The sequence below is a fragment of the Camellia sinensis genome, chromosome 10 (genome assembly GCF_055761805.1).
Source record: "Camellia sinensis isolate YWXY chromosome 10, ASM5576180v1, whole genome shotgun sequence".
In the NCBI taxonomy this organism is placed as follows: domain Eukaryota; kingdom Viridiplantae; phylum Streptophyta; class Magnoliopsida; order Ericales; family Theaceae; genus Camellia; species Camellia sinensis.
In genome coordinates, this window is record NC_138970.1 from 33142824 (window position 1) to 33149884 (window position 7061).

Here is a 7061-nt window from a genome sequence, read left to right on the forward strand (position 1 = left end):
CGCCCAATGGGCGTAACGAGTCTCCAAAAACTCCCTCTCTTCGGTCAGACCCTGTCGGGTATTGTGGCCATATGGTATGCCAAGTTGGAGGACTCAGTGAAGAGAAGTTGGGAGGAAATGGTCGAGGCCTTTGTCGCACAATATTCATACAATACCCAGATCGAGGTCACGACCCGTGATCTTGAAGGGACTAGGCAAGAGCCGAAAGAAGGCTTTTCTAACTTTGTCACTCGATGGAGGGCCAAAGCCTCCATGATGACAACCTGGCCGCTGGAAAAGGATCAGATAAGGATGGTTGTACGCAACCTCCAACCTAAGCTGATGCAGAAAATGATCATCTTACCCCTTCTTACCTTTGCTGATTTGCACGAGATTAGGGTACAGATTAAAGACGTTATGAAGCAAGGTCTGATTGACCAGGAGAGAGAACAGCCCAAGAGGGCATTTACCCGCAGTTCGAATGCAGGCACGAGTAGTGCAGCAGCTGCTAGAACTTCAGACGTCAGCATGGTCACCACTACGTCAAAAACAACTACACCCTTCACTGGTGCGTCCGGAACCAGCTCACAAACAACCAAATATCCACCCCGAGGCCAGAGGACTTTTACTCCACTATACATGCCTCTGTCCAAAGCCCTGGGGGTTTTAATTAGGAAAGGGCATTTGAAGCCCCTGAAGCCGCGACCATTACCAGACAAACTTCCCTCTTTCCATAACCCGGCCAAATATTACGCCTTTCACCAACAACACGGTCATGACACCGACTTTTGCTACAAACTGCGTCATGAGATCCAAGATCTTATTGACAACAAGGTGATTATGCCTCTAGAGAAACCAAATGTCACCACTGACCCTCTCCCACCACATAACAACAATCCTCATCCACCCAGGCAGATAAACCTGATCCAAACCATGGCCATCCCATATGACCCTAGCATATACATCACTCTCTCCCACCTACCTAAGCCTGAGGTGTTCATCCCAGATAGCACAGATTTGTGCATGATGAGCATCTCCCTAACCCAACCCGAGCCAGTGGTGGTGACTGTCGAAGATATAGCCGGGATTACCTTGGAGGAGAATGGGAATGATAATTCGGAGCCTGAGGGGTCTGGGAGCTTTGCTGAGGAAGCATACAACCCGGGTGGTTATATAGTGCCAGCAGATCAGGCTAAGCCGATGGTAGAATTGCCAACTGGAGCAGAGATCAGTGTGGTCCGGGAGGATGGACTGAGTCAGGGGTTAGATGACCTAGCAGAGTTGGAGGAGGACATTGCAAATCTAAAGTTCTTTGACGAGCAGGACCCAACGGATGTGAACATCAACTGGTTCGACCTGAACAGATCAGCAGATACCACCGGGTGGCTTAGTGACGAGCCAAATGTTGTTGAGGAACCTCACCCAGAATAGGGACTGTCAGAAACCGGAACACCTACAGTGTCTGGAACGGCCTAGAATCGGGAAGCATCGCCGGAGAGCACCGGTGCAAAGAATTTTGCTCGGGATTCGGCCAGTTTGTGTACGGTAGGCACGGACCAGGAAACCACACTGAAGTAGTTTGAGCAGGAAAAGATAGAAGATCTTAAGAGAGCTAGGAAAACTAAGGCACCTGAGGGTGCAGAATGTGTTGTGAGCACAGAAGTAGCTACTGCGGAACCAAACAACTGTCTGTCGGTTGCTGACAGGATGTAGTGGGAAGACGACGACTTACGTCTTGCCCACACTGACGAGGACTAGGGGGAGAATCAACCAGATGACAGCTGGTGTGTAGAGGAGATTGACCATATGACTCGAAGTGGGCAGTACTTCAAGCCCCCACATTTGGACCAGCTGGAGGTATCCGGAAAGGACAAAGAAGAAGAGAGGCAGGAAGAAAACTGCTAGAAGAGGAAGCTGTATTGAAGCAGCTAAAGAAAATTCAAGCAGACATCTCAATCTGGGGATTGCTTATGGCATCGAGGGTTCACAGACAAGCCGTCCTTACAGCCATGGACAGGGCTAAGCTTTCAATTGAGACAACACCCGAGCAGTTGGTAGGGTTGGTTTTCCTGGGCGGAGCTTCCCCGACCATGACCTTCACAGACAAAGAACTACCACCTGAGGGCTTTGATCATAACAAACTGCTCTATATCTCTGTGGAGTGTAGAGAGAAATGGATACCAGTGGTCCTAGTCGACACGGGATCTGCAATCAATGTATGTCCGTCGAGAACGGTGTATGCTATCGGGTTGAGGCCCGTGGATTTCGTCCCTACGGCCTAGGTGATTTTGGCCTATGATAACACCAGTCGGGAGGTGATGGGGACCGTACAAATTAAAACTCAAGTTGGCCCGGGACAACAATATATTGAGTTTCATGTCTTGGATGTTCCAGCCACCTTCAATTTACTCCTTGGGCAGCCGTGGCTGCACCAAGTGAAGGCTGTTTCTTCCACCTTCCACCAGATGCTGAAGTACCCCCACGGGAAGGGGGTGGCAATTGTTTTTGGAAATTATTCAATACATTTGCCGCCAGAGGTTTCTACACCAGTTCTGGAGATTGAGCATGGCGCGGAGGATGTATTTTTGTTGGGATTCACCCTAGAAGAGGCTCGGGTTGTACAAGATATGCTAGCTGTTGATGAGGGGCTATACGTTAGTGCACAATCAGTCCACCTTATGAATAAGCTTCAACACATGCCCAAGATGGGATTGGGATGAAGTGGCCGGAAGAGCGTCGCAACATTGGCCGAAGTGCCGCTTAACCCATATAGCTTTGGTTTAGGTTAGCTTCTTACCAAAGAGGATTGGGCAAGGAAATGAAGAGAAATGGCTGGAAGAGCCAAGGCAAAGCAAGCTGGGAAGCACTATGAGTTGGTGCACAGACCTATCCACGGGACCCTGAACTGACACTTTGTCCGGGAGGGGGAGGACTTCCCGTTTTGTGGCTTTTCGGAGCCCTGGCTAAATTCAGAGAAGCGACGCTTGCCCGACTTTGAAATCTTTTTTGATCTTCAATTGTCCGGGGATGAAGTTGCCAAAGAGCAGACAGACCCACCAGCTAAGGCTGGACAGTGCAAGGAGGATGAGTCCGAGAGCACAAAAATTGAGATGGGGGTAGTGCTGGCTTGTCTCCTCCCAGATCCTCAGATCGTACCGGAGTGCTTGGCAGATAACTTCTCACTTTCCATGATCGGGGATCAAGCGGCTGTGGGCCCATCTTCTGCCATTCTCGATGCATCCATCGCACCCTCCCTTGTCTGGTAATACGAGGAGGGCTTTTTATCGAGCAGTTCTGGATCAGGTAGTGAACCAGAATTTGATTCCACAGAGTCTGTGGAGTCGGAATCAGATTCTAGTTCGTCTGAGTCAGAGTCAGGGTATTCCTGGGGTTGATAACCTGGATGCCACTGTCTTGTCCAGATCGTCTTTTTCCTTTTCCTTTAAGTCTGTTGTAACCGAAGTATTAGATGGACTGGATGTTATTAATGAGAACTGTACAATTGTGGCTTCTGAGTACTTTTATGTGCCTTTAGTTTATTGCATTAATCAGGATTTTCAAAACTTTGATGAAAATGACGAGGAAGAAATTCCTCCGATTTTGAAACGTTTGATTGATCAAGAGCAGGAGAGGTTTGTAAAACCTTTGGTTGATGAAATCACCTTAATTAATGTTGGTACTGACAAAGATTCGCGGCTAGTCCAGATCAAGTCGACGTTGTCTTCTGAGGAATGCGAGCGCTTAGTCGCTTTATTAAAAGATTTCAAAGATGCTTTTGCGTGGTCCTACGAAGACATGCCTGGAATCGATCATGATTTGTACAGCACTAGATCCCTCTTTACCCACAGGCCCGACCTGTTAAGCAGAAGCTCTGAAGGATTCGCCCGGACTGGGCTCTGAAAATCAAAGAAGAGGTCACCAAGCAGATCGATGTAGGGTTCCTGTTAGTATCTGAGTATCCAACTTGGTTGGCCAATATAGTTCCGGTGTTGAAGAAAGACGGCAGAATTCATGTATGTGTGGACTTCAAGGATTTGAACAAAGTCAGTCCGAAGGACGACTTTCCTCTGCCGCATATCGATGAATTAGTGGACTTCACTGCTGGGCATGCGCTGCTCTCGTTCAAGGATGGGTTTTCAGGCTACAATCAGATTTTGATGGCACCCGAAGACAGGGAGAAAACTGCTTTCATTACCCCGTGGGGAACCTACTATTATAGGATGCTACCGTTCGGTTTGCAGAATGCAGGGGCTACATATCAACGGGCTGTAACCATGATTTTGCACGATATGATCCACAAAGAGGTTGAGGTGTACGTGGATGACATGATTGTCAAATCCAAGGAAAGAGAGGGCCATTACACCGCCTTGCAGAAATTTTTCTAACGGATCAGAGCGTATCGGTTGCGGTTGAATCCTCAGAAATGTACTTTCGGTGTTACAGCAGGGAAAATGCTGGGGTTCTTGATCACACAAAGGGGTATCAAGGTCGATCTTTGCAAAATCAAGGCCATCTTAGAAATGCCACCACCGAGGCCTAAAAAGGAGGTGCGAGGCTTTCTGGGTAAAGTGCAATTCATAAGACGATTTATTGCAAAATTAACCTTGACTTGTGAACCACTGTTTGGTCTCCTGAAGAAAGGAAAGAAGTTCCAGTGGGATGACCGATGCCAAGTAGCTTTCGAGCAGATCAAGCAATATCTACAGAATCCACCTGTGTTGTCACTGCCAGAGTCGGGGGAACCGTTGATTCTGTACCTATCAGTGACCGAAATGACAATGGGCTGCATGCTTGCGCAGGAATCTGAGGATAAGGTGGAGAAGGCCATCTACTACTTGAGCAAGAAAATGCTGGAATACGAGACCTGCTACACTCCGCTAGAGAAGGCTTGTCTGGCCTTGGTATGGGTTACCAGGAACTTGAGGCGCTACCTGTTAGCTCACTCTGTAATACTGGTTTCAAGATTAGATCCCATCAAATATCTCTTTGAGAAACCAGCGCTTATGGGTAGGCTAGCCCGTTGGTTGCTTCTTCCCTCCAAATTTGATCTGAAGTGCGCAAGTCAGTGAAAGGGAGAGCGGTAGCGGAGTTCCTAGCTGACCACCCAGTGGAGGGAGATGAAGTAGTTGAATATCTGTTCCCAGACGAGGCCATTCTGTATGTTGAAGAAGAAACCTGGACTATGTACTTTGATGGAGCGTCAAACCAGTACGAGTATGGGATAGGGGTGTTGTTGATAGCACCCGACAATTCCCGCATACCCTTAGCCTTCAAGCTTCGGTTCAAAGTATCGAACAATGAGGCAGAGTATGAGGCATGTATTACTGGACTGGAAGCCGCCCTGGAACTAGAGGCAAAATGGTTGGATGTCATCGGGGACTCGAACCTTGTTGTATCTCAAGCTAAAGGAGATTGGAAAGTTAAAGAAGAAAAGATAAGAATCTATCACCAGACCTTGGACGTTCTGATTCCTCGGTTTGAAAAACTGAACTTTGCTCATCTGTTAAGAGAGAATAACAGGTTTGTTGATTCATTAGCAACTCTATCTTCTATGATAGACATCCCATTTGGAGTCCGGATGCGTCTGATCATCATTGAATAGAAATTCGTGCCGGCCTATGAGCTGATTGCTGCCATAGATGAGGTACAAGATAAAACCCCTGGTATTACGACGTCTAGAACTTCTTGGAAAAGGAGGTGTATCCACCAGGGTCAAATGCCAAAGATAAAAGGGCGATACGAAGAATGGCTGCGTAGTTCATCATCTGCGGGGGTAAACTGTACAAATGGGGTCATCTTGGGATGCACAAACTGTGTGTTGATGCTGAAGAGTCCAAGCGCCTGATGGAGGCTATCCACGGAGGAGAGTGCGGAGCGCATATGAGCGGGGTGATGCTAGCTCAGAAAATTCTCAGACAGGGTTACTATTGGTCAACCATGGAGGAGGATTGTATTGGCTTTGTTCAGCGATGCCACAAATGCCAGATCCATGCAAACCGCATGAACATTCTGCTGTCGAAGCTATACAACATGACTTCACCATGGCCATTTTCAGTCCGGGGGATTGATGTGATTGGGGCTGTCACTCCAAAGGGGTCTAACGGGCATGAGTACATTCTGGTAGCGATAGACTACTTCACGAAGTGGGTTGAGGCCCAATCTTACGCTGTGCTAAAGGCGTCACACGTTGCCAAGTTCATCAAGAACAACATCATCTATCGCTATGGGGTCCCGAATGAGGTTATTCCAGATAATGGTTCCCACTTTAGGAAGGAGGTGATCGACTTGTTGGAGAAGTACAACGTGGCTTTTCATAAGTCATCCACATATCGGTCGCAAACCAACAGAGCTGTTGAGGCCGTCAACAAGAACATCAAACACATTCTGCAGAAGATGGTGGAAACCTACAGGGACTGGCCGGATAAGCTGCCATTTGCTCTTTGGGGCTACCGGACTTCAATTTGAACTTTTACTGGGGCAACTCTGTATTCCTTGGTCTATGGGATGGAGGCTGTTCAGCTTATCGAAGTTGAGGTTCCGTCATTGCGGGTTATGGCTGAGTGGCAGATAGCTGAGGCAGATTAGTAGCAAAGCAGGTTCGAAGAACTCATGCTCTTTGACGAGAGAAGGCTGAAGGCACTGTATCATGTCCAGGGTTATCAACGAAGAATTGCCAGGGCTTTCAACAAGAAGGTTAGGTCTAGGAATTTGAAAGAGGGGGATCTAGTGCTCAAAGACAGCCGAACTCCCATCCACGACCCTAGGGGCAAGTTCAGACCCAATTGGACTGGTCCCTACATCATCAAGTCTATCTGGTCAGGTGGAGCTGTCGTTCTGATGGACCTAGATGGCCTTGAGTTCTCCCAGCCGATCAACATGGGCAAGTTAAAGAAATACTATCCTTGAGTGGCTCGCTAGGTCGAAAACCCGAAAGGGCAACCTAGGCAAAAGTTAGAGCATGAAAAATTTGAAATAATAAAAATTGAGCTCGCAAGGTTAAAAACCCAGAAAGGGCGGCCTTGGCAAAGGTTAGAGCGTAAAAAGAGAGTGTTAATACATGAGTGAACCTGAGCCGAACTACA